The sequence below is a fragment of the Rhipicephalus microplus genome, chromosome X (genome assembly GCF_043290135.1).
Source record: "Rhipicephalus microplus isolate Deutch F79 chromosome X, USDA_Rmic, whole genome shotgun sequence".
Lineage (NCBI taxonomy): Eukaryota > Metazoa > Arthropoda > Arachnida > Ixodida > Ixodidae > Rhipicephalus > Rhipicephalus microplus.
The window spans coordinates 308346031-308354328 of NC_134710.1; the positions used below are offsets into that span (position 1 = coordinate 308346031).

Consider the following 8298-nt stretch of genomic DNA (forward strand, 5'->3'; position numbering starts at 1 on the left):
TTTTTAAATTATTTCACTTCTTGAAAAAGAAGGGATGAATTCGTTACGTAATATCGGTAATATTTTAAAGGTGTTGGATTTCAAAACAAGTGGTAGAGCCACAGGGACGTTTTCTTTGCCATTACGGAAAAAACCATTGTGACTAAAGATCTTCAGCTAGATTGCGCGTGCACAAAATTTTTTGATTACTAAAACTTCACACAAAAATTTGGTGATTGATTTATTGATTTGTGGGGTTTAACGTCCCAAAACCATCATTTCATTATGAGAGACGCCGGAGTGGAGGGCTCCGGAAATTTCGACCACCTGGGGTTCTTTAACGTGCACCCAAATCTGAGCACACGGGCCTACATTTCCGCCTACATCGGAAATGCAGCCGCCGCAGCCGGGATTTGAACCCGCGACCTGCGGGTCAGCAGCCGAGTACCTTCGCCACTAGACCACCGCGGCGGGGCCATCAATTTGGCGACTTATTTTAATTATTTACGTGTGGAAGTAATAATAACATAATACAGAAACTATGGGAACAATTCACTTTCTACTCGCCTAATTCCGTCCAGTGGGATTGTGTCATGTGCGGAGGGGGAGAAGACGAAGACCACCTCGTGCTGTTTCACTCGAGCCGTAACGCCGGGGACCGAGCTACGATCCCGAAGCCGCTTCAGACCGGAGGGCGTCCTTTCTATTGCAGCAGCAGGATTTAAGCATTCCGCTGCCTCGTAAACCAGTACCAACAGTACCCCAAGCTGAACAGCGAGCGCATTCGCGGGAGAATCCATGGCAGACTTCGCTACGCCGAGTGGCAGCAGGCCTTTGCGTGGCTCCGGCAACTTCGAAGGCACCGACATGACCACCTTTAGCACGTATTTAGTGCTAGAGACCGAACAACCTTGAGCCGTCGCTACTGCTGGCATATACACGGACTTCATGGAAGCCTACAAGGCTCATAGTAGTAGCGAGGACGTCGCCACTGTTGTGTTCTGGGTTGTCGGTTTCGGTTTCGGAAGGACATGTGAGGATGCCAGGGAGCGCCGCTCTGGCATCCAGGATTTCAAGGCGACTGTGAAATAAAGGCAGTGTGCGTTGGGTAAAAGTGGAGTGCGGTTGTTGTTCGTCTCTTCGGCGCTTCGCGCCAACCCGCGTATTCGGGCTGGTCGGCGTCCCCCGCCGCCACGTACGTCTCCGTCGGCTGTGTTCTTCTTCTGCTTCGTCGGGACCAGCCAGTCCCCAACACAGCAGCCACGCTGGTTGAAAAGTATGCTAGCCTGTGCGACAGCTATTCAGCCAAAGTGATAGAAGTGACCGAGGGCATAGTGTATCGCAAGGACGAGCCGGCGAGGATGAAAGCCATGGCGTGCCGAACATTGCTCACCGAAGAGCAAAACACTTGGAAGCTCACGGGTGCCCTCCTGCGCGACCGTCTGAAGGCGGACGAGTTCATCGAAGAACGCGGTGACAGCACCATGTTCGTCGACGGATCTCGCGAAGGTAGCGACAGGGAAATCGTGGAGGCCCTCATGGCGAGAGCGAGAAACTCGTTCACACGCCAGGCGCAACTAGTGGTCGACTGGTTGGAAAGCTGCGCGGCGCATGAGCGCGGTACGGGCGATGACGACGACAGGCTCCAGTATGTTGCTCGCGGAAGCCGCACCTTGAAAAACTCGATACACCATGTGCAGACCCATGATAACATCGGTAGTGCATCGTAATCTCACATGACTGAACAGGACGCGGACGCGCCCTCGAGGCAGTGGCTACCGATGCAGGAATTCCACCTCTTCTACGGCGTATTTTTCCACGAGCGAGCAGGCCAACTGCAGAAAGCTAAAGAGCTGGCTGCCATCAACGGTCATCGTTGGCTAGCCGCCGCGCTCGAAGGATGCAGGCCATGGATGACCCGGGCAACGCCAGTACCCTTGGCGCCGACTTCAAGGAACCCGCCCAAGGCACCTTCTACCGGGACTTATGGAAGCGCACCTGCTGGAGAGCGGCGTCGAATCAGGGATGTTCGTGTTACAAGCGCGCTGTGTATGGTGCTCTGAGTGGCAACCTATATATATACAAGCAATACTGCCCACGTGTATCACATGGGAGGATCAGCTATGGACTCGCATGCGCGCTGTTGTGGATATGTGCGTAAAGCAGGAGCTCCGCACTGCCAAGCAGCAAGATTAAAGCCTCGGACCTCTACCGCCCGGCTACCCCAGTGAACGTGGAACCTTTGAAGCCATTTACTATGACCTGCGGGCGGCCGTGGGCGCGAGTGGCACGCGCCACTAGGAAATCAAACACATTCTGCAGCGAGGTGTAGTGCTGGGCGATGCTGCTTCTTTGGTAGAAGAAATACACGACTGGGTAACTGGTCAGGCGACTGAGCCACCGCTTCTAACCATGCGGTTTCTGGCTCACATGGCATAGTTGCTGCGACAAGTTGGTGGCGAGACCAGCACTGACGCGTTCAACGCTCTTCTTCAGAACTACATACGCAAGCTCATCGACGACGGCCATGTCTCCTTGGTGGACACGTACGCAGCCGCTCTAAAAGCAACAGACCATGTCGCCAAGTACACGCAGCTTGCGCAGCCTCTAAACTAGAGACCCCAAAGAACAGGACCTCCGCCTTCGTGTCGAACACTCCTTGGAAAAAGAAATTTTCGCAAACATCTAGTAAACCCGTGTATTTACTAGACTCCACCGTATTTTACTGCCTTTCCGGCACACCTTTACTAACCAGCAGCTAGTAAACCTTGTTACTTTAGCCGCTACTAACCAGGAAAACTTACTCATATGTGATCAGGTGAGTATGATGCGATCATATGAGTTTGTGATCGCTTCTATGTGTGTATGTTGCTACAATGCGCTACTACCATGGCAGTTACATAAAGTAGTTAGCGGCCATTTTTATGTACGAGGGCAATGCTACTTTGTTTTCAAAGACGATAACACTTCTTGATACGCATCAACGCAAATATTTGGTCTGTCTGCTAGTACTTGTCCAAGAAATAAAGAGATTCTCTACCGCAGGGAAAAGTTTTTCGAATGTGGCGCAAATGAAAAGATGACTCATAAAATCGGGGGCAACGAGCTTGCTTTTATGCCAGAAAAAAAAACGCATTATAATTTTAACTTCATGTTGGAAGTAGATGAGAAGTGACTACTAGCGTCACCCAACAGCGAATACGGCCAATCTTGAAAATCTATTCGTAAGACAAGAAATTAAAGCGGGTAAAATTTTTCCGCCTAAAAGCAAGCACATTTCACTTGAAATTGTATTATATGCACTTGAGACAGCTTTAGGTTGGGCCAAAGATCCATTTTTGCTTTTTTTGTCTCATGCTTTCAAATAGGCGCCCAGTGGCGCGGCCGGCGGTGTGTTTGCTTGCCTGCATGCCTGCCTGGAAACGGCAGAGAAACTAGACAACGGTGTCTGCCGCCTTTCACGAGAACAATAAAAATGTGTGTGCATGTCTAAAACGACCACAAAGTTATTTGTTTTATTATTAACCAAACTTGATGAAGCCTGCGAAAACCGCACGCGGTTTCAGTTTTCGACTTTCACCGGCACCAACCAGTGTTTTTGGCATTCATCCCACCAATAGAGGGAGACATAACGCGAACACCAAAGCTCTGTTTTAAAGATTTCTACGCAGTTTCCAGAGAACCCTCTGCAAGGTGGGACACTTCACACGGACCGCTTTTCATTGTAACAGAAAACAGGAGAACAATGAACGACGGTAGACAGTCACTTGGCGAAAGAAGGCAGTGCACAAAGTCCATTTGACTTGATCTGGTGGCTGCGTTCATACTCGTGAAAATTGTATTACTCATATTTGAAATGTAACATTCTGACGTAAGTGTACGACAGCGTAGACTTTTCTTTAAAACATGCATTGATACGTAATTCTAAAAACAGAAGTGTTTATTACACTGCGCTGACAATGCAAAAATTTGAAAGAAAAAGCGGACGTTACCTACTACTCTTCCCTAAAAAGACAAGAGTCTTCAACTTAAACCACCCGGCGCTGCCACTTTCTAGTGCTTCTGCGTTCTGAAAACACTTTCCTTTCTTGACATTACGATCAGTTAGCGCAATATTTAACGCAGCAATGCATACTGAAAACTATCATCTTTTGACATCCTTTGCAATGCAACAGGGTGAAACACGGCCATTTTTTTATCCCTTACTTTTGTAATAGAATCATATTTTTGCGGCAAACCACGCACGTATAAGAACACAAGCGTAAATATTTTTTTACTAATTGCAGTCCACTAGAGTATTATGGTCACTAAGTTGCTAGTGTGGTTATCATTATTGGCTGTAATGCGTTCCAAGTAACGCAGTTACTGGTAACCCTTTCCTTTTTCGGAAGCTTAGTAACGTATTCATTCCAATTTTAGCACAGTAACGGGTAACCCACCTACCTTACAAACTTTCGGTAACGCACGGCGTGAAGGTACTGGTTAATTTTTCATATTGGAGATGCCCTTATCCCAAAAATCACCCCGATGAACTCTTTTGTCACAGCGTCGGAACTCTTTTGTCACAGCGTCCGAGTGCACGCTTTCACAATGAAAGCGAGGGTGAAATAATTTTTTTTATTCTGCATAAATTACAGATAGAAATTCCTGAATGAAAGCCACTTCATGTCACTCCATGTGGGGAGTTTTGAACCATCACAAAGCTTTAAGAACGGCACGGTGTCCATTGCGAAAACCCGTAGAATCATACTTTTCGTAGAAGTGGATTGTAGCAGGTGGGTTGCTGGCACCTGCGCTTTTCCGTGCCCAAAATACAGGCAGACCGAAGGGAAAGTGCAAGGGCTTGTTTATTCCATACCACGCGCTGACTGACACGCTTCGCACCTGGGGGAAGCAAGAACTTCTTCGAGAGCCTGCAACAATGTAAAACCGACGTCTGCACGTTCGAATGACAAAGGAGTGCACAGCCTGAGCATATTGGACAAGTTGGGCCGGAGCCGAATTTATAGGTGGCTTTCTGTAAAATCCTGGCGCATCCACGAGATAGCCGCTAAGTTGACAGGTGTACCAGTGCACAGTGGTTGGGAACATGCCTAAACGCAATTCTTTACTTCATGGACAACAGGCTCAATTGACTCTGTAGACAGATCGAAACCTTTAAAAACAATTAGAGTGAAGCGCCAGAGGTCAATTTTTTTCTCAAGAAAAAAAATGGCTTTTTTTTTGTTTTTCTGAATACGCTATCGGTTGGCTCGGTTTCTCGCTACCCTCTGTTTCAACTAAAGGCCATTATTACTGCTGTCACAAGAACACACCAGCTAACAACAGTTACAGGCAGCGTCATGGCAGATATAAAAATAGTTAGTGTACTAACCGCGATTGCCGCAAAACAGGGGCTTGGATTGTATTTTTTTCGGGAGGTGGGCCGGGGGAACCTCATTGAGCTGAAGTGGAGGCCGGGCAGGCGAACGGTCATTTAGCGCGATGAATTAGTGGCAAAAAAAAAAAATTAGGGCGAGTGGCACACGGGCCCAGTGAGCCACTCCTGGCTACGTCACTATTGCAAACGGGCCATTCCATGAAAGAATCACACGAATTCAAAAATTATATATTAGAGTTAATTGAGTGTTTCTATTTAAGCATATAGCATCCAGTAGCCCGAAAATGATGTCACTTATCTTTTTAACTGCATAATTTACGAGGCCAGAAACACCGAATATATATTCAACACCGCGATGTTTATTTCATCAGCAGTGGTTCTGTTCGCCGTGTTGCCAGTCCCTCTTCGCCGATATTTAGTATTATCGCGATGTAGATAAGCACCACTCATTTGAACAATTCTGACGTAAACTGTTTTTCTTTTTTCTCAAAGGCGGCTCAGCAGTTGCGATATATTTTCAGAGCCATACACTTCGCGAGGAGTTATCAGCGCCGCACAAGAGCCGTTAGGCGGGATCTTGCAATGCGCATTGTGACCTGGTAGAGCACGTAGGCCGTGCAACAACGGAGAAGTCATTAACAGTGGTTAGGATAACTATAGACTACAAGTAACTGCAGAGCGAAGCATGTGCCAAGCATATGGCACGCAGCTGGCCATGTTTGCTCACGACCTGCATGCCAATCTGGATTCTAACATACAGACTAGCTAAGTCCATCGTTTTAGATTATTCAAAAGCCTTCGACAAAGTTCCCCATGAACGCATACCACTGAGACTTGATGCGTTACATCTAAATCCCAATAATTTAGCATGGATATAAGAATTCTCAAGTAATCGCTCACAATCCATCTTTAATATTAACCATATATCTAGTGCTACCCACTTAACTATAGGTGTTCATCAAGGGTCCGTACTTGGTCCACTGTTTTTCTTAATGTACATAATTATCTACCACTGAATCTCATATAATATTCGTATGTTCGCCGACAATTGCGTAACTTATTGTACTATTACTAACGTTTCCGATAACGCTTCTCTTCAAAATGACTTGCGAAGTGTGCAAGAATGGTGTAACCTATCGCTAATGAAACTAATCCCTAACAAATTCAAGACTCTCTCTTTCCACCGCCATAAAAATCTACTTATTTTTTCTTACCGAATTGCTTGAGCTAACCTTAAACCAGTGTCTTCCTAAAAATATCTAGTAGCAACCATTTGCAGTGATTTAACCTGGGCGACTCACATTGATTGATTTGTGGGGTTTAACACCCAAAACCACCATTTGATTATGAGAGACGCCGTAGTGGAGGGCTCCGGAAATTTTGACCACCTGGGGTTCTTTAACGTGCACCCAAATCTGAGTACACGGGCCTACAACATTTTTGCCTTCATAGGAAATGCAGCCGCAGCAGCCGGGAATCGAACCCGCGACCAGTAGGTCAGCAGCCGAGTACCTTAGCCAATAGACCACCGCGGCGGGGCTGGGCGACTCACATTACGAACATCATTTCATCTGCCACTAAAACACTCGGGTTTTTAAAACGCCACCTGCGTCATGCCCCTCCAGATGTAAAACTACTCACCTATCAGTCTTTCATCAGGTCAAAATTAATATATACAACCCCGATTCGGAGCACTCATCAACAATATCTCATCAATCAACTCGAGTCACTTCAAAATCGAGCTACAAGGTTTATTTATTCTAAGTACTCCTATGACATCAGCACAACGGCACTGAAAACAGAATCCAGTTTATCACTATTCGCATCTCGTCGCCTCAATGCTAGCTTTTGTCATATTACAGGTTTCTTTACAGCTCCCTCGGTAAGCCACCGTACACTATCCCCCATCTCCAGTCGCACCGGTCACCCGCAACAAGTTGCTCGCCCACGTGACCGCACCGTCACTTTTTCGTCTGCATTGTCTTATCGTGCAGTAACCGAATGGAACGGCCTTTCCAATGACATCACAGCCATCACCTGTCCTTTCACACTTTTGACCACTTTAAAGATCACTTTACATTGTATCAAACATTGCTTTTATTTTTCATGTATGTACCCACTCCTTATATAACACCCCTTCAATGCGGTTTTTAAGGAATAAAAATGAAAATGAAATATGCATTCTCCGCTTTAACACGATATTTTCGTCCAGCTACGCTGCGTCAGCGCGACTCCTGCTTTGATGCATGGCCTTCCCGTCGAGACAAGGGCCCCATCAATTATTGGCCTCCTTTATATGTTCATCAACCTGTACAATTGCGCATGCTCTCCGATTTAATACACAATCTACGTCTTATACTTCCTCCAACTATATACCTGCCTTTAGCGTCATACTTACGAGGCGACAGTTAACAGCAATAACATCCGGATAAGAATTCTGCCTTTGTGAATAAACTTCTCACCACCTTCAGTGCGAAGGATATGTCCCGAATATAAGACAGTTGTTTTAGGGGCAAAGCTTCTTTTAGTGTACTCAAGTCCTGCATCAGGCATAACCGGCAGCGTCAAACAGACAGACAAACGGATAGTCAAACGTACAGACGGAAGGATGAACAGAAGCATGGACGGAAGCACGAATGGACAGACGGACGGATGCACGCACGTACGGATGGACGCAGAGACAGAACGGACAGACGCACGGACAGACAGACTGACGGACGAACGAACGGATGGACGGAAGCATGTGTTGACGGACAGACGGGTGCGCAGACGGACGGATGGACGGACCATCTGATGCACGGACGGATCGACGGATGCATGGACGAACTGATGCACAGACATATGGAGGGACGGACGCACGCAAACACAGACGGACAGGCAGAGGGACGGGCGGATGGACAGAAAAACAGAAAAACAGACAGACAGAAACAGAGTGACGA

General features: G+C 47.0%; 1 pseudogene; it reads left to right on the forward strand.

The window, feature by feature from the left end:
* Nucleotides 1-413: 413 nt before the first annotated feature.
* On the forward strand, nucleotides 414-4156 carry LOC142776220 (nuclear pore complex protein Nup107-like; annotated as a pseudogene).
* The last annotated feature ends 4142 nt before the right edge of the window (nucleotides 4157-8298 follow it).